This window comes from Anguilla anguilla, chromosome 10, assembly GCF_013347855.1.
Source record: "Anguilla anguilla isolate fAngAng1 chromosome 10, fAngAng1.pri, whole genome shotgun sequence".
Classification (NCBI taxonomy): Eukaryota; Metazoa; Chordata; class Actinopteri; order Anguilliformes; family Anguillidae; genus Anguilla; species Anguilla anguilla.
Genome location: NC_049210.1, coordinates 4,026,160 through 4,045,749, shown reverse-complemented (window position 1 = coordinate 4,045,749; position 19,590 = coordinate 4,026,160). Strand labels below are relative to the sequence as shown.

Genomic DNA, 19,590 nt, shown 5'->3' with positions numbered 1-19,590 from the left:
TCGCCGAAAGCGGCCAGCCGTCCCGCGAATTTTGACGCGGTCGCCCCTCTCCTTCGTTCGCGTTTCGCTGAGTCCTCTCCACAGCCCCCCCCCCCCCCAGCCCCCCATCCCCCCCCCGCCCCGGCCGCGCTACGGAGGAGGCGACAGAGCCGTTCCCTTTTATGGGAACGCAAGAGTCCCCGGGGAAGCCTCGCTGCTGCTGCTGCTCCCCCCGGTCCCTCGTCCAAATTGCAGCGGGTCACATTGGCAAAGGTGTCGAGAAATTTTGCTGTCAGCAGTTTTTCGTATTACGCCTGGGTAGGAAGTGAAAGACAAAGCGAGCTGGTGGCACGTACAGTGAGCCTGTTACTCTTAACAGGAATAACCTGCGCTTTTCCACCCATAAAACTGTTCTGTGAGGCTGCAGTTTGCTCAAACATGTCTGAGTCTATAATAATTGGAATTGGCGTACATTTACACTGCAATTGCAGCTGCAATCGGTCATTTGATGAAGACTATTTATAATTTATTTAATGTGGCAAATTCAAATCTGGCTTCTCGAGCAACACATGAGGGTATAACTGCAGTGTAATAAGGGTCTTAGTATACTGTGTGTCAGGGATCAGCAACTCACGGTCATCGAGGGCCGAGAACTGCTGGTTTTCTATTCTCCCTTTGCCTGGGAGTCAGGTGTGAAGACAGTCTGGCCAATCAGCAGCACTAATTTCTCGGGAGAAAAGAAAACCAGGGCTGGATTTGGATTTGAGGGCCAGAGTTGACGATCCCTGCTGCATGTGGAAAAGCAGTGTACAACGCAAAACCAATTGCAGGGGACTTCACGTACGTGAATAAATGTCGGATTTATGAGAAAGATAGTCTGGCACTTGTTTTTCGGGAAGAGAGATGGAGGGAGACAGATGGAAGGAGGAGGAGGAGGAGGAGGAGTGAGAATGTAGCGAGGAAGACGACGGCGAGAGGAATCTGTACGGCAAATCCTTCAGCGGGCGTGTAAGTCCCCGCTGGCATGCCGTTCGCGGAGCTACTTCCTGTTTGCCACGCCGTGGGGACCTCTCCTGACCCCCCCGTGCGTACGGGGCCTAGAGCGGGGCGGGAGGATTTCCTCTGTGGGGGAAAGGTTAGGAATTTCTCTGGGTCACAGCACCTCAGCTTCCCTCCCCACCCATAATCCTTTTTCTCTCTGTGTCCCTCCCCCCCCCCAACGCCGCGGCTCAAATGCGCTCCCTGGTGCTACCAACGGCCTCCGTCTGTGCCCTTCGAGGTTCGCCGTCATTTTTCGACGCTCCACAAGCAAGTTTTTTAGTTTTTTGTTTGTGAAATCCATGAATGCTCTCAAAATTGTAACATGCGATTACAATGTGTTATTGACAAATATTGAATCAGAAGGTTATTTGATCGTCACAAAAGTCCTAGCATAGATCAAACACGATAGAATATAACATAAACAGTTACAACTTTTTCACTATCTACTCAACATCTGCGTGTAGAGGCAGGGTGACGTTTTCTTCGTTCCTCAGTAGCTGTCCGACTTCTGGGGTCGTGAAGGAGGCCAAAATAACTGCCGCTTCTCCCGCGTTTAAAATGCGGAGGTCAGAGGCGTGTCATGCAGTGCAAACAGCACGATGCTGTCCTGGGATTTCGGGTTCCTCGGTTCCAACCTTTTGTCGGTAAAGGGCAGGCACTGTGGTTCCATTACAGCTTCTCTCTCGCTGGGGAGACTTTTCGGGAATGAGGAGAACGTGCGGATCGGTTACAGGAGTTTGTGAAAAAGGTGCGTCCTGAAACAGGTCGTTTTTTTTGTTGTTTTTTTGAGTCATTATTGCTGTTGGAAATCTTGAAAACATTTGAGCAAAATCTGGTTAAATCTTTAAAAAACAAAAAAAATCTGCCACAATTAGAATGTATCTTCTATATAGGGGGGCATTTCTGTCAAATTGGGGGGGGGGGGGGGGTGGGGGGGGCGCAAGAAAATGACGCGAGGACAGAGGAATTTACTTCCGCAGAGAAGTATATCCTCGTGTGTCCTTGCTCAAGCATGCTTCGGGTGGCCTCCTACCTCCTTCAGGGAGCATTTGACGAGCTGGAGCGTCTTTTAAAAGATGGCGCGCCTCGATCGATTGCCGGGTCGGTCCAGGACCGAGGAGACAAGGACGGACGAAAATGAGCGCTTCGGAACGAGCCGCCCGGGTGGCCTTCGTTCGGGCGCCCGGGGCCAATCGGACCCCGTCGCTTAGCGCGGAGGGCGGGAAAACGCGGCCGTGCGATAAATCCGTTCTGCCGAAAAGTCAAGCGGATCGTTGGGAAGGGCGTCTCACCGGGGGCTGCTTCCTTTCCCGTCGCCACGGAAACGGCGGGTGTCTTCCTGCAGGTCGATAAAAAAGGTTCGAAAGGGGTCAGGAAGCTTCGCAGGAAGCCAGGAAGCCAGGAAGCTTCGCAGGAAACCCGTAAATCAGCGTTTGGACCTGTCGTCCCCTCCGGGCTCTTCTCCGCTACGCGTCAGATCAACTCCGGCTCTGCATTCAACTCCCGAGGGTGTGCACCAGATCCCGTCTTGGTCTCGCACGTTAAATTAACACTGATCGTTTTTTTCACTGCGCGATGTGTTATTTTGGAGGTGCAAAGAGGCGTCACATGACACCGCATCACCCCGCAGCGTCTTAAATATAGCTGATTAATTTGAGCGCGTCAAACAAACACACATGGGGTTGCCCTGGTTACATAACATGCATGTCAAATAGAGAGGCTCAATACATAAACGAGGGAGATTTATTGGCAGATAATATTTTAAAACAGATGACAAGACATCTTGGTGTAAGACATTGGTACTTTGCTTTCAAATTATATTTTTGTTTGAAAACATGTTAAGCTAAAATTGCTGAGGGGAAAAAAACAAGAAAAAAAAAAAGGCGGGATGGGTTTTTCCATCTGTGTGTGACATCCAAGCAGGAAAAGCCGTGCTGCGCTCTGGGAAACGTAGTTTATTCCGCCGGACTTTGAATGAGTTTTTGTTGCGTTTGCTCGCGAGTGGAGTGGCAGACATCATTTGATACCCCATTGAAGAGGCTTCCGCGTACGACCAGCTCTGCAGATAATTACTTCTTTCAGGCGGCTGTGTAGAAGAGGCCAATTCACTCGATTGTTTTACTTTTCTTTTTTTTTTTCCTCTCCTTCCCCTTCTGTCAATCGCTTGGTCGAGGCGGGGGGATTGGAACTGGGCGGAATCTGTGCTCACGGGGAGGCCCCTGGTAGCCTAAATGATCGGGACTGAACGACACTGTGTTTGGAGACGGTGAAAGGGTAGCTGTGTGGGTGTCAATGGGTCCTCTTTACCCCCCCGCCCCCCCCATCCCTGTTTCCCCGTGGCCAGGAGATATCTGAGGGAACTGAAGGCTTTTATTTATCACCTCTGTTCTGTCAGAGAGAGCCTGGAACAAAGACAAAATGGGATTCCAGAGCGTTTTGTTCTGCAAAGAGTAATCGTGCTGAACTGGGACTGTCACCCTCAGCCGAGGTACAGGAGAGCCAACTGCTGTTTTCTTTTTTTTAATCTTTTTTTTTTTTTTAGATTGAGCTCCTTTGCTATAGGGAACTCGTTACAATCAAAGGAAAACTTTCATAATTTTTTTCCCCCTGTCTTTCTCACATTCTCACTTACACATTAGTAAGTTTCCATGGTAGCATATGCTCAAATGCATGCCCTCCTATAGGTTTCACTCAGCAATGCACAGTGCACCAAGGGCATGGATATGAAGTTATTTTTAGACCCCCTGTTTATACAATCCCTTCACACCTTCCGAAACAAGCTCGCCAACGCACATGACGTTTCACGGAGCATTGCGAGGCTTGCTGTGAACCAATACCAGACGCTGAAATAGCTTTCAATGGGGGCACCTTGACCATAGTGTCCGTTTGGCTTTCAACTTTGCCAAAAACTGCACTCAGCGAAATCTTCGGTCTCGTGTTTGTATTGTATTACTGATTTATTTTTAATAAGTCATGCGGCCATTTGTATCTATCTAATAGTGGAAGTGTTACGTGCAGTAATGTTACAGGAACTGGCTTGTAAGTAGCAAGTTTCAGGTTCTAAGCCACAGGCTGTAGAAAAAATATTAAATATATTAAAACTCTGGGGTTTTTAGTGTTAATCAGTTTAACCTTCAGGGTCCAAGTTGAACTATGCGGTTGTTCCCTGCGCTTGGACCGGTACTTCTCTCTAGGGGTTTCGTCATACTTGTTCCTGGTTATGGTTATACACTTTGTTGTACGTCGCTCTGGATAAGAGCGTCTGCCAAATGCCTGTAATGTAATGTAATGTTTTTAAGACCACGCTTGATATGGTGCTGGATACTATCTAGTTTGTAGGTAACCCGAGCACTAGGTGCACTTTAGTCATAGGAAAATGGCGAACATTGCTGGGCTGAACGGCCTGTTCTCCTCCTTATGTCATGTCATGTCATGTCATGTTAAGAGATGTTATCAATAAAGAAACTGTTGTGGCGTTCCATGGATGTCAGGAACAGGGCCAGGCCGTGTGAGTACGCGTGTCTTGTTTTTCAAAATCCGCTTCGTGCGTCAGACAGGATCCCGTCAGCCATTTTGTCTCTGGCGCCCATTCAGTTGACAGACGGTGCGACAGCACCTTTGCTCAGCCCGAAAGACTTCAAAGTCTCTCCCCTCTCTCCTCTCTCCTCTCCTCCCTTGTCTCTTTCTAAAGTGGTTAGGCGCTCACATCCCGCGGTAAATGGCTCTCGATCCACGGCGGTAGCTTTCTGAGCCGCCCGCGCTCCTGTTTGTCAGGAAAGGATACTGGATACCCATGGCTGTGCCGCTTGCCGTTTCAATTACTATTCACGTCCGTCCCACCGGGGTGGACTCAACCTGTCATCGAAAAACAAGCGAGCGGAGCTTTCCCAGACATCTAGAGCCCTGTAAGTGCACTCCATGAATATGTCATGACTTTACGGTTCCACCCCCGGCTCCCCCCGGCTCTGTAATTTTCCAGGAAGAATGAAAAGGGAATGATTCCTGCGAAATGAAGGCTGGTGTCAACGTCTTAAATTCAAAGGAACGCAATCAGCAAAGGAGCAACGGTTAATTAAAAGGTTTGCCACGGGCCCCTGGAGAGACGGCACGGAACTGTATGCAAACAGGATGAAATGAAAAAACACTATTTACTGTTGCACTACCGTGGAATGGCTGATGCACTGGCAACAGGAATGGACCTGGTTTGGTCATAGCAGGAGCTACCTCTAGCATTAATGCCTCGCGTTTGCCTGGGGTATTTAACGAAAATATCACCATAGCACTACTTCTTAAATATTTGTTCTTCCAATGTGTTATTTCAGAAGAATGAGGGACGCCTTCTCTGTCTCTCAGATGGGCAGTGGTGTGCTTCCAGTGGCTGCCTTAATTAATAAATAATAAATTGCATTGGCCGATAATTTATTTTTTGATATACCTAATGCGAAGTGGATGCAATCTGGAATGTGGGCAGGCTACATTTAGCTTGAACTGTCAACCATGTATACAATGTGTGCCAAGCATGCTGGGAAAGGACATGTGAACTATGATGTCACAAGCACTGCACAATGGTTCAGGAATTGTGGCTGAAGTTTGTGAAGAGAAGCCAAACTTGTAATGAGATTATGTAAGAGCATCGTGAAGTGTTTCAGTGAGGATGTGAATGTGTCAGTACATTCATGAATGCACTGAATATTTTATGCTAATGCAGCCAATTAATTCTCCAGTATTTCTGTAGGAGTGCGCATTAGAGAAATAGGCACAATGTTATAAATAGCCTATTCATCGCTAAAACGTGAAAAAGTGATCTCTCGGTAAATGTGCCTATTTTTAACGCTGCGTACGTGTCGTACGAAGGTCCGCTCTCTTGAAAATGTAAATCCAATCGTGGAAGCCGTGGGATCTCTGTGGATATCCGAAGCCGAACAGAGCGCTAGGAAGTCGCTGCGGGGCGGATGGAAAACGGCCATTTGAAACGCTGAGGGCGCTAGCAGCGATCGCCACAGTTTGCGGACGTGTTGATCTCTCCTCTGACATCCGTCTGTGGTTAACATTCGCCTCGTTAGCAGTCTTCCTCAGCGCAATTATGTCACACTCCACACGATGCACACGGACCGATTGCGGCGTCGTCTGCGCGAGACATCCTGATGTCGCCGGGGTGCCGCCGCGCGTCTGGGCTGTCAGTTCCGCGGCACGGAAACAAACAGCCCCAGAGTCTCCCCCGTTTCGAGGCGCGCCATCTGCTGCGTGTCCACATCGTGCTCGGCAGCGTGAATTAGGCGGAAGCGTGGAATTATGGGTAGGCGGGGGGGGGGGGGGTTAGGGGGGGGGGAAGCGGTATCGGCGCTTTGATGCCCAGGTGGGGCATTGCCGCTGTGTCACATTGCGAGATGACAGGTTGCAGGTTTGCGGCCCAGCTAACAAAGAACGTTCTCGCAGCGTTGCTGCCACGTTGCGGCAACGTTGCAACGTCGACAGAACGTTGTAGCGAGGCTGCGGGAGCGTTCGGTGTTTAGCTGGGTATTTTGAAAGATTGTTTGCAGCAACAACAACAACAACAACAAACAAAAAAAAACAGGTTAAGCTGTGAAACTCGATCTGGAGGATAAACGCGGATGTTTGAGCGGTAGACGGATCTCTGTCGAGCACGGCGTACACGTCCAATCTAGGCAGAGCCCCTAGTTTCGTCGAGCCCAGGGTCCCAGCGGTTAGCGAAATGGGCCCGTAACTCAAAGGCTGCGGGTTCGACTGTCGGCGGGCGGGCGCCGCTGTCGTACCCTCGAGTGAGGTGCTTAAGCCGAACACGCTTCGGTAAACTTCCAGCTGTATAAAAGTGGATTGTGGGTAATAATGTAATCGCTTTGATTCACTGTGGATGGAAGTGCCGGCTTGAAATGGCACAGCGCAAACAGCTGGACGCCTTCAGGTGCGATGTGTGGGAAATACGGTAACCAGTTAAATATATACCGCATAATCCATCTCACTGTGCTTTAAATCAATATAAACTGAAATTTCAGTTTATATATATGAAAAAGAACAGTTACAGTAGTACATCTATAGGAGCTATATTTACATAAATACATTTTTTTTGTGGAAGTAGCTTTTATATGTGAAAATCTCGCATAGGCTACCATATATTATCATATAACGTACACCAGTGCTTGCCATGGATGTACGGTACAGAAGATATTTACATAAATGCTCTGCTTCTCTTGAGGTTTTTTGAAGGGTTGTTGGCTCCAGTGTATTATAATATATAGTGCGGAACTGCAGGCCTGGGTCAAAGGTGGGATTTTTGAAACCATTTTGTCCACAAAATGGCTTCACAAAAGTGGAAAGAGAAAACAATGGAAGAACCATGGAGAACCTGCCGCGGGGGGGGGGGGGGGGGTGGGGGGGGGGGCGTCTCTGCCCCTCTCGGGTTCTGGCACTGGGTGAACGGGACGCGGTGCCAGAACCATCGAGTGTGCACCAGTAATTAATTGAACTTGGCAGCGGGCAGTTGCCAGCAAAACCCTGGTTTTCGGATATTTCTCCCTAATTAAAATGGCTGGCAGGGATTGGCCCGAAACCCCCCACTGTGTCGGAATGGCTGTGGTTGCCAGGTTGCGGGGGGGAAGAGTGGTCCCTGTCTTTCCAAGGGTCCTGCTGGGCAGTTTGCAGAAGCCTTTTGTAAAAACTCTGGCTCTCCTGGGTTCAGCTCGGCCATCTGTGGCAGTACGGTTACGCAGACGACCGCACCGTATTAAGATGCAATTTTTTAAACTTTCTTTCAAATTGGGTGTCAGTGTTTCCAGGGGAATGTTTCAATAAAGTGAAGAAGTAAATAAGGCAAAAATCCACATGCAGGGGTCATTTTGTTTGAAATAACAGTTCCACTCCTCGGCTTGATACGCCAGTGTGTTGTGTGACTCTGGAGTTGCGCACAACAAATGTTCACACAACCTGCACACACACGCACGCACGCACACACACGCACATGCACACAGACAAGCACACAAACGCACATGCACACAGACAAGCACACACACATACACCCACACACACACACACACACACACGCACGCACACACACGCACGCACACACACACTCAAAATAGCGCAAAACATCATGGCTGCCAAACACCGCCAGCACAGCTTGGATCAAAGGCTTCGATTTCACTCAAGATGGTTCTGTCAGCACGACGAGGGCAAGTGGGGGGGGGGGGGGGGGGGGGGGGGTGGGGAGCGATTAAGTGAATTGGGAATTATTACGGGGGGGGGGGGGGGGGTGCACACACCGTTTTGGTACGTGCGGCCGCTCAACATCCAATCACGGCGTCCAGTGTCCCGCTAGCGCCCCCTACTGACACGCGGGGGCGCACTCACGCCCTTAGCTAACGGGCGCGCCTACGGTAACGAGTCGGCTCGGAAAATAACAGGTGCCTCGGCCAGCCCCCCCGCAGCCGGAACTCTCGACAATTCGGATTGCGCCCGTGAGCTCTGAATACGGCCACGCCCCTCTCGACGGAACCCCTCTTGTGAGATTATGGCGCTCTGTCTGACACGCACGCACGCACAAAAAAAAAAAAAACGGCAGCCATTTTCAAAAACTCTTATCAAATTTACTCTTATCACGGTGAAATATGGTCCTGTTACACCATGCATGTGACCGTGGCGAAACTTCCATATTTTATCCTGTCGTCTGCATTTTTAAAAAATAATTCCGTACCGTCGAGGCGAATTTTTCAGTCCTCCGCTCAGCGGCTTTCCCTCAACGTTTGCCTCTCGTACCAACGCACTGCTGAACACTGACGGAAGGTAATTATAGAGGGGAGGAGTGCGGTGGAGAGGGGGGCTAATGCTGGGTGAGATTTTGTGTGGCAGGCTACCCCGGCGCATCTGTACTCCGTGTTCACGGAGGTCCCACGGTGCAGGAAGCCGCTGGCTGCCTGTTATGGCTCGCATCGAATGTAAAACTTTGGTCCTAGCATACCAGGCAGTCAAGGGATCAGCCCCAGCATACCGCCACAAGATCTTCAAACCCTACATGCCAGCCCAGACCCCTTCCGTTCCACTACCTCAGGACGCCTGGCACCTCCCCCTCTTCGCACCTGCGCTTCCCGAACACGTCTCCTGTCTGTTCTGGCCCCGCGATGGTGGAATGACCTCCCCGTGGAGGTCAGAACAGCTGAGACCCTGACCCACTTCAAGCGACAACTGAAGACTCACCTCTTCAGGCTGCACCTCTCCCCATCCCTCCCTACCTCCCTGTAATCTCTAAATTGACTGTAAGCTTCGGGTTGTAACTAGGTAGCTGTTTCGTAGTTGACTTAGTTAATGCGCTCGTGTTTTAACTACTGCTTGTATTTTTGCATAGACTGCGTTGTCGCTGTTCTCGTTTGTGTTAGTGTTAATCACTTTAACCTACAGGGTCCAAGTTAAACTATGCGGTTGTTCCCGACACTTGGAACAGCACTTCTCTCTAGGGTTTTCGACACACTTGTTCCTGGTTATGGTTCTACACTTTGTTGTACGTCGCTCTGGATAAGAGCGTCTGCCAAATGCCTGTAATGTAATGTAATTTAAAGCTACCGGTCTCTAAGCAGGGGGAGAACGGGCTAGCGCGCGGAAGCGAAACCCATTTAGTGCTAACGTAGCGGTGCGGTTGGGCTGGTTACAGAGCAGTGTAATGGGTAAGGAAGTGGCCTTGTGTACTAAAGGTCACCGGTTCGATTCCCCGGGCGCGACGCTGCTGTTGCTCAACCCTTGAGGAAGTTACTTAACCTGCATTGCTCCAGTGTATATCCTAGCTGTAAGTATATATAGCTGTAAGAATGGATGCAATGTGTAAGTCGCTCCGGATAAATGTGTCTGCTAAATGCCTGTAATGTAGTTTATATGCCCAGCAAATAATTGCCTCTTGGGGCTTAGTAAAGTTTATTGAATTGAATTGAGATAGTATGGTGACGTGCTTATCGCGATACAGCCGACGTGCGTATCATTTTAGGGGTGCAGCCAAACCCCACGTTGTCTGAAATGTGTCAAAAATGAAAAGTTTGAGTTGCGTTGTGGTACAAATGTGAGCATGTAAAAAAAAAAAAACTAAAAGAATATTATGTGGAGTATGATGGTGGTCAATAGTGTGTATGTTTTATTTAATGTGGTTTTGTGTAACAATGCACTCTACAGTGTGGATTTTTGAACTATTAGCCAAAAATTGAAAAGCAAACGTTGCATTGACTTTTATATAATGGCTTATTGCCAGAGGGGGAAAATAAGGGTTCAGAAAGTAAAAGTCCTCTCTCGTATTTTTATTCCAACCTCCTGGATTTGCTAATTAGCACAGTTATTCAGCCAGGAGGTGGAACTAATTAGTGAAATCAGCTGGCTGAGTTCATGGGTGGGAGAAACACATGGCGCATGGCTGACCTTTCCTGCCTGAACTTTCCACCTCTGCATGTCGCCACGGTTATCTGAATATTTGTGCTTTTAAAAAAAAGACAGATTCAGGGGTCACATGATCGATAATTACGTCACAAACAGGAAATAAAAGGCTTTCACCAGCCACGTCCTGTTGAGCTTCCTGGAGCCAGGGGCCAAAGACGTCATCTCTTAATAAGAATAAACATCACTGAAAATATTTTATAGAAACCCTTATAGGGTATCAACGGAAGCTTTAATGGTCTTGAATTTGGCATCATGACAGGTTTGAGGAGTGTCATCTTAAAAATCCGGCATCAGGGTTTTTTTGTTTTTTTTTCCCCAGTAACTGACTCTGTGGTTATAACTCTGGGTCTCACAGGGTAAAGGGCCCAGCAAGTCCTGTCAGCCTCACTACAAGTGCTGATCACTGTTTGTGTTCAGTCGCTTGGTCTGGGTCCAGAAGGCCTCCTTTTAAAGTGTCGGTAAAAAAAAAAGGCAGGACTTGCTCTTTTCCCCCGGTCCCTAACTGCACGCGCTTCTCAACGGGCGCCTTGTTTTCCGCCAATTTCCGTACGGCATGCGGCGGCGGTCCGACCGCGGCGGAAAGCAATCAGAGAGAAATTAGCGTCAGGTAACAGGGGAGGGATGGCGGGAAGAAGGGAGGGAGGGAGGGAGGGAGAGAGGGAGGAGGCAGGGAGGGGTAAATCAGTTAAATGTGATACGGCTGGGTTTTTGTTATTGAAACGGAGTGCTTTTCTCGCTGATTGAAGAGCCTTCGTTTTCCACGGAATCTGTTGTCCGTTTCAGGCAATAAGTCGGAAAGTCAGACAAGGTTATTTTAGGGCTGGCAGGAAAGACAGGATGACTAGAAACTGCATATATTCAGAGAAAAAGGAAAACATAGAGGGACACAAAAGGGCCTTTTACCACAGTGGTAATTAATGGAACTTGTATTGTCCCACAGATATCTTTTTGTGTTCTTATTCTTTGGCAATGTCCCAATTAAGAGTAAAATATAGATTGGCACAATGAAATTCGTTTCTGAATGAATAATTTTTTTGAATTTTTTCGAATTTTGGCTTGACACAGTTATGCACAGACACTCATGAAAAGATTATAAAAGCCCTATAAATTTAGATACCCTTTCAGCACAGTCCTTGACCTCTTTTCCTGGTTTTTTATCATCATTTTTTTTTTGTAGATATGACATTTTACGAAAACCCTTGTAAATTAGTTCTGGCAAACGTCAAGATTGGCTTGGATTCGTGTAGACGATGAAGGGCAGTTGTAATTATTCTCACCCGTTTCAATTTATATGAGGTCCATTTTTTGTCCGCAAAAAAATGTAGCCGTGATAGGTGTTTTTTATCCTTCAACTCCAATTTGTTAAGTTATTGTGTTATTTGGACATGGTTGTGATGTCTTTGTGGATGAATCAGGAAACCGATTTGCGTCACTGCCGAGTCATTGTATCTCACACCTTTAGTGGACGCCCGGACCTCATGCCCATATAAGGGCCCCCCCCCTTTTTCCCTACTGCACAGTCTCTGGCTCCAATTTGTCCAAAATGGCAGCGCCCACAAACTGCACTTCCTGGGCTTCAAAATGCTTGTCACCAAGCCCGTGCAGAGTCAATGGGTGACATCACAGTGGACTTGGTCCGTACTTTTTCTACAGTCTCTGGCTGAACCGCGATGGGAGGTGCTTTGGAGGTGCTGGGAGGTGCTGTAGAGGCGCTGAAGTGCCCTGTGACAGATAAAGTATATTTATGGAGGCCCTGTCACCCTCGTACGTGAGATATATCTTGGAGTGCAGCCGCCCGCGCGATGATTAACTTTGACATCCCCCCCCCCCCCACCAGCCCCCCCACCCACCCACCCCCACCCCCACCCCGACCTCCAGGAGCCGCTCTGATTAAATATTTGCCGGCTCATTTAATATGGATGTGAATTAATGGCCAATCGGCAAACTTTTTGGCCCGTCCTGTCAGAGCGGCCGGATCGGCCGCGACATGGCTGCCAGATCTCGATAGCGGTATCGTCTGCGCGCGGTAGCCTGCGGGTCACCGCGCCGGGGGGGGCGGGGGGGGCGTTGGAGTGGGGGGTTCTATGCCCATCTCGGAGCAAAGTGTTTCTCGTTGGAGCGGAATGCCTCTTCCTCAGAACCTGGTTCGCTGGCTGGTGAGGAGGTGTGTTGTTTTTCTTTTTCCTGGTTATTTGCTGAACCTGTGAATTGGAAATGCCATTAAGCGGCCGTCTGGAGGGGCTGTTTATTCAGAGTGCTTTGTCATTCTCCCTCTACCTGTTCTGACAAGACGGATGAACACGAGCGGGGTTTCGTTTCGTTTCGTTTTAACTCCTAGGACTGCTGTGTCTGTGCACTCCAGCGCCTTTGGGTGTTGTGTGCACACGTGTGTGTCTGTGAGTGTGAGCGTGTGTGTGCGTGTGTCTGTGAGTGTGTCTGTGTGTGTGTGTGTGTGTGTCTGTAAGTGAGTGTGAGCATGTGCGTGCGTGCATCTGTCTGTGAGTGTGTGAGCGTGTGTGTGTGTGTGTGTGTCTGTGAGTGTGTGTAGATGTGTGTGTGCGTGTATGCATGTGTGCGTGTGAGTGTGTGTGTGTGCGTGTGTTCTCTGTACTCTCTCTGTGATGTGTCAGTCCTCCTCTGCAGACACGCTCGCCAGTGAGTCACGCCGCACGCTCCTGCCCGCCCGCGCCATCTGTCACCAGATGTGCTCCCACAATCCTCTCTGCTGCTTCCCCGTTACCGGTCTGGAATGTGACTGTTTCCCAGCAGAGCGAGGCCTGCAGCGCCATCTGCCTGCCATGGGGGGCTGGGGGGGGGGGGGGGGCGGCAGCGATGGGGCCGGGCATGTAGTAACCTCTTCACACGTGTAGTTTGCCCCCAAGAAATGTCTCCCTCTGTGAATATTTATGTGTGTGCGTGTGTGCTTGGCGTGTGCTTGGCGTGTGTGCGTACATGCGTGAGTGTGCGTGTGGCCTTTGGCTGTGATTACATAGCCTCAGCCTGGCCTACAGTGGATCTGTTCTTTGGTGCATGCGTGCCTGCTTGCTTGTGTGTGTGCGTGTGTGTGCATGTGTGCGTGTGTGCGTGCGTGTGTGTGTACGTGCTTGTTTGTGTGCATGCGTATGCGTGTGTGTGTGCATGCGTGCGTGTGTGCGTGTGTGCGTGTGGCCTTTGGCTGTGATTATATAGCCTCAGCCTGGCTTACAGTGGATCTGTTCTTTGGTGCATGCGTGCCTGCTTGCTTGTGTGTGTGCATGTGCGTGCGTGCGTGCGTGCGTGCGTGCGTGCGTGCGTGTGCGTGTGCGTGTGTGTGTGTGTGTGTGTGTGTGCATGTGTGCGTGCGTGCGTGTGCGTGTGCATTGGCTGTGATTGTAGGGGCCTGGCCCACAGTGGCCCTGTTCTTCAGTCCCGCCTCTCAGTGTCGGCTGTAGTAAAAAGGCAATTTCGGGAAGGTTAGCTCCTCCTGTCCATCACGGGCGACGCGTCCCGGGGCGCAAGGTGAATCCCTGCACCCCTACCGTGGCCCTGGGACCTAAATCTTCACCAGCTTGGGCCTAAAGGCCATAAAGCCAAACTTTGGAAACCATTTTTTTTTGTTTTCCTATAGTAGAGGACAAATGAAAGGGTATCATCCTGAAAGCTTGGGGGTGAAAGACATTCGGCTTGTTTATTGCATCCGATCGATATGAAATGGAGGTCAGTTTTGTAAGAGAATACAGAGGCCTTCTGTTGGTGGTTTTTTTTTTTTTTTTAAACCAAACTGCCGCTACCTGTATGAATAGCTTTCACTTCTCTAGTGCTGCGTTCTGCTTCCGTTCACCGTCGTGCACCTGCATGTTCTGTTACGAGGCTGACAACAGAGTGGCGATAAAATAGAACGAGAGGAAAGCAAGGAGGAAGGACGCTCCCGTCGAAAGAAGGACTCGACGCACGCCGGCGACAGCTGACGAAAATGCAATTTTCCGTCCCGCGCCGTGTCCCAGTTCTGCCTGCGCCGGCTGATCGAGGCCGGGGACGGTTTTTTTGGACGCGACGACGAGAAAGAGACTCGCGCGGGGAGGCTAAGAACACCCACCCCCCCCCCCCACCCCTTGTACTTTGGGTGGCATCGCTCGCTGAAGGCTGCTTCGTGGCACAGCGGCGGTAAACCGGTCAGGGAAACGGCTCGCCGGTCCGGGCGCGGCCGTCGTGTCCTCGAGCGCGGTGCTTAACCCGCGGTGATCCGGCGAATATCCCGCCGTATAAATGGATTGTGGGGGAAACTCTGTAAGCCGCCCAGGATTAGCGCATCTGCTGAGCAAAACGCCTGTAAAATGCAACAAAAATGCTTCTGGAGCTGGACGCCGCTGACAAAGAGCCAACAGCATTAAAAGAAAAAAAAAAGAACGGACGCCCGGCCGGTGAATTTACATAAGTCAATCATTTCGTGAGAAGCAGTCTTGGGATTTCTGTCTCGTTTCCCTCCTGTATCTGGTCACTGAGTTGCCCTGTTCTCGCTGTGTCTCTTTCTCACAGTGGTCATTTTTTTCATTCTGTTTCATGCAAAAAAAATAAAAATAAAACTTGTGCATAATTAGCTTGTACAGGACTGTACGTGTGTGGTGAAGCTGTAGAGTCGGGCATGTAAGACTCCCCCTCAGCATACGACATAATTTCACTGATGAACACGAGCCAAAGCGTTTGAATCTTTTAGTGTCATTACAGTTAGCTTATCTTAGTTAGCTTCATCATGTAGTTACTGACTTAGACCTTCACACCTCGATACGAGCAAACTGAAATACGAGCACAGCCTGTATTTCGCATTTAAAACGTACGTTGCTTTTCGCGTTTGCTAGGAGGTAAGTGCTCATTAATAGCCAACCTGGAAATAGAGGCTTTGATTGGTCGGTCTTTTCTGGTGATGACCTCTGTGGTGACGTTGTAGAGGTACACAAGACTGGCGTCAGCGCGCAACACCGTTTCACTGCTGAAAGCAGTCTGCCAGAAGTTGAAACCGATCTCAGAGATTTTTACTTTTACGATTTTGTTTCCGCGGTAACAGAGGTGTGCATTCACCCCTTGAGGGTGTCGGAAAGTGAGGGGTGGCTTCTGCGAGCGCGACTGTGTGGTCTCGAGAGCAGCTCGGCAAGCGGCCAAGACGCCCACCACAATAACCTGTGGCACCACAGTGCATGACAACTGCCACTTTTAGAACTCATGACAACTGCCACTTTTAGAACTTTTCACAACTGCCACTTTCTTGTCGAGAAACAGATTTCACTTCCCTCCCGCAGAAACGATTCGCTTCCCTCCCACGGTTGCCGTGACACAGCAGTCCCTCTGAATCACGGCGTTTGTCTGGCAAGCGACCCGAAGTTAAACACCAACTCAACGACTTACGGGAAAGTACGTGAAGCAGCATTCAGCAGGAAAGCTAATTCTGCCTCCGGTTGGGATGGGCAAAACCAGCCGCGGCGCTGTTTGACTCGGATTACGTGAGGCACGGACGCCGCGAGAAGCTGGCCGGTCGTCACCCCGCCCGGCCTCCGGAGAGCCAGGGCCCTGCTGAAACCGGCGGTTGGCGGTTTTTGGCCGTCTCCGAGCGATCTGGCCGACCGCGGGGGGCCTGGGACCCCTGAACATGAGAGGGGTTGGGGGGGGGGACTTTTTTGTGGGGCTTCCCGGAGCGGGCCGGCCGGCGCAGGGGCCAGTGGAGCGGAACATGCCGGAAATTTCCACCGCCGCAGCCACAGCAGCGGGATCCGTTACGCATTTCAATGGAGGTGTTCCGAAACAGGGCTGCACCCCTGCAGACAAAGCCTCTCTTAGATCAGACTGAGAGAAAGGGCTGGGGCGAACGCTCTCTCTCTCTCTCTCCCTCTCTCCCTCCCTCTCTCTCTCTCTCTCTCTCTCCCTCCCTCTCTCTCTCTCTCTCTCTTTCTCGCTCTCTTTCTGCCTCTCTCTCTCCCTCTTTCTCGCTCTCTTTCTGCCTCTCTCTCTCTCTCTTTCTCGCTCTCTTTCTGCCTCTCTCTCTCCCTCTTTCTCGCTCTCTCTCTCTCTCTCTCTCCCTCCCTCTCTCCCTCCCTCTCTCTCTCTCTCTCTCTCTCTCTTTCTCGCTCTCTTTCTGCCTCTCTCTCTCTCTCTTTCTCGCTCTCTTTCTGCCTCTCTCTCTTTTGGTCTCACTTGGTCTCTCTGTACTTCCTCTCCCCCTCTCTCTAAGTCTCACTCTGTCATTCTCTTCACAGTCTCTCTCGCTCTCTTTCTCTCTGTGCCTCTCTCTCTCTCTCTTTCAGTGTCACTCGGTTTCACAGTCTCTCTCTCTCTCTCTCCCCCACTCTTTCTCGCTCTCTTTCTGCCTCTCTCTTTCCCTCTCTCTCCCTCTCTCTCTCTCTCTCTCTCTCTCTCTTTCTCTCTGCGTTTTGGTGCCCTCTGAAATGGAAGCTTTTTGATTTGTGGTCCCCCCACCCCCACCCCCCCGAGGTTTTCCGTGAGCCGCACGTGCACGGTAAAATAAAGCGCACGTGCGTTTTACGGCGACGCGGGGCGGCCCAAGTGCCCCGGCGATAAAACGGGTCGGCGGCGCATGGGGGGGGGCGCGGATCGCCGGGCCGTTTGCTGGGGAACGGCTGTGCCTTCCCAGTGATTTCAGGGGGGCGCGCACTAAAGATGGGAGAGCCTAATCGTATCCAAATCATTCGGCAATAAACCGGCCTCTTATTGGCCATAAGAGGTCCATTAGAAACTGGCCGCGTTGAAAAAAATACCTAAAGCAGATGGTTCGGGGTACACAGGGCAGACCCAACCGGTAATGGCTCATTGATGAGTTGGCTGGCCCCTATTCCCCCCCCCCCCCCCCTCCTCCTCCTCCTCCACCCCACCGTCTTTACCCTGGGGGGTGGAGGAGGGGGAAGCGAAGGATTCTGTGAGAGAGCGACACAGCTGCGTCCCCTCCTCGAGCTGGCCAGGGGGCGAAGTGCTGCCCCTCAGCTGGACGCGGAATATCGAGCGGCTCGGCTCGCCTCCGTCGGACTCCGTCTCTTCCGTTTTGGCGGGAAAACGTTTGAATTTGAATTTTAACCGATTTCACGCCAGTTGGATGCACCCTGCGGCAGTCACTTCAAGGAATCAAGTTACGTGTTTGTAGTCGAAGATAAAGTAAAAATAAAGAGAGTGTGTGTGAAGTGAGCGTATAAAAGAACATCCCCACTCATTTTTTTTTTTACTGAAAGAGTGATGGAGGGAGTATAAGGGGGGGCCGGTAGGCCGTGAACGTTAATGCTGTACAGCATAAAAGTTAATGAGATTAAAAAGTGCTTAACATGGGACATCCGTTAAAATCGGATTATTAGCCTCTCATAATAAATCAGGGTGTTTGGTTAACAAATGTGCTGAGACAGGCAGGGATCTGTGATAGGCCTTATAAACCGCAAACTGTTGATTGACAGCTGAGAATGGGATCATAGGATTATGCTCATGAACTTCTGTGGTTCTTTTTGTACGAAACCCACACAATCCCCGCTTTCCTTTAATTGATGGGTATTTAAGCTTTAGGAGGGGAGATCATTTTCGTACACAGAGTTATGAAAAATGGGATTTTGACTTGAACCGGTGCTTTGGATGAATGAGGCTATTATTTTTATGTAACATTCTCAATTTTGTAATTAGCCGTTCGTTTTTAATTTGACAGGCTCTTTTTGGGATAAAGTCTGTTTAGTTTCGGGCTGAAGGGAAATGTTGAAGAGATTGAAGTGTACAGATGTGTCTTGACCCAATGAACCTGATTTACAATAAATGAATGTGAATCCTAATCCTAAATCAGCCTTCATTTTGTGTATCAGACAAAACCTCATCACAACAACTTCATGTAGGAGTCTGGGACTGAGCGTATGACTAAAAAAAAAATGAAAGGATACGATAACAGCAGTATTTTAAATTTCAGCATATTATACCTTCCGGATGCTGCAGTAGGTAATTAGAGTATTGCTGGGCATTTTTAACGAATGCTTGCTTGATGCACACTGATTAATGGTTATGGGTTTCAGAGTGATTGCTATAGGCTAGCTCACGGTCCTGTGTTTTGCAGTAGAACAAAAAAAATAAATAAATTTTAAAAAAACGTCTGAAGCGGAGCAGACGTTTACCGTAGCTTTCACGGTTTCCCCGTATTGACAAAACCGTTTGTTTCCGTTTGTCTCTCTCCGCTCTCTGCTCTCTCTTTGTGTACGGACTGTCTCTTTGGTGCGCTTTAGCAGGGTTTTTTCGTTTTTGTTTTTTCCCGCAGTGGCTCTCTGTACGCAGGGGCAGAAGGGCCGCGGAGTCTAATGCACTCGTTTTCTTTTTTGGGTTTTTGCTTTCAGGTGGAGAGGATTACACGCCTTTTTCCGGCTTCAACAGCGGCGGCTTTGTGGAACGGTCGCCCCCCCCCCCCCTCTTGAAGGCCCGAAGGATTTGATACCGCCGACCGGAAAGACCGGCGCGCCTCGCTCTCCTGGAGCTCCGAGGCGGACGAAGGCAGGGTCGGGGGTCGGGGGCAGGGGGTCGGGGGTGGGAGGGAGGGGGAGGGGGAGGGGGGTGTGAAAGATGCCCCAGCGACCCCGGGCTCGCCGGCTGAAGCGCCAGCGAGCGATCGCGTTACCCGGCACCGCCGCCGCCGTGCGCCCTGCGCCCCCGTCCTCGCCGTCTTCCGGCCTTCCGGCGGGAACCTGAGGAGGCGTCGGAGGGAGCAGCGGCGCGACAGAACGCCGGACTTGCGCCCGAGCCCGAGGCTCCGCCCACTCTCCGCCCGCGTCGCCGCGGAGACGACTTGCGCCTGCCTCGCTCCCCCGTTTTCAGAATTACTGATGTTCACAGACTGGTCTCTTCTCTGAGATTTGTTTTTTTTTCCTCAAGATTTGAATTTAACTGTTTTCTCTTTTTTTTCTTCTTTGTTTTTTGTTATTGTGTTTTTCAATTTTGAGAAACCTTTTTTTGAGCGACTCGGGCCTGCCTCGTTGCCCCCTGATTTTTTTTACAGACCGGTCCCTTCGCTGAGATTTTTCTTCTTCCCTCTCTATATTTAAAAATTTATTTAATACTTCTCTTTTTTTTTTGTTTTTTTGTATTTGGCGGTTTTGAGAAGCGCTTTTTCTTTTTGGGCGACTCTGCGACCTCGCGGGTGGGGGCGCT

General features: G+C 50.1%; 1 protein-coding gene and 1 long non-coding RNA gene across 2 annotated transcripts in view; one reads left to right on the top strand and one right to left on the bottom strand.

Annotated features, from left to right (window-relative positions):
* Positions 1-19,590, bottom strand: part of LOC118237392 — an 88,370-nt gene that overhangs the window by 41,956 nt on the left and 26,824 nt on the right. The window lies entirely within an intron of this gene.
* Positions 18,986-19,590, top strand: part of wscd2 (WSC domain containing 2) — a 25,191-nt gene continuing 24,586 nt past the window's right edge. The window contains exon 1 of the mRNA XM_035436038.1: positions 18,986-19,590. This exon is cut by the window's right edge and continues 470 nt beyond it. The gene's annotated coding sequence lies outside the window, so the exon portion shown is untranslated.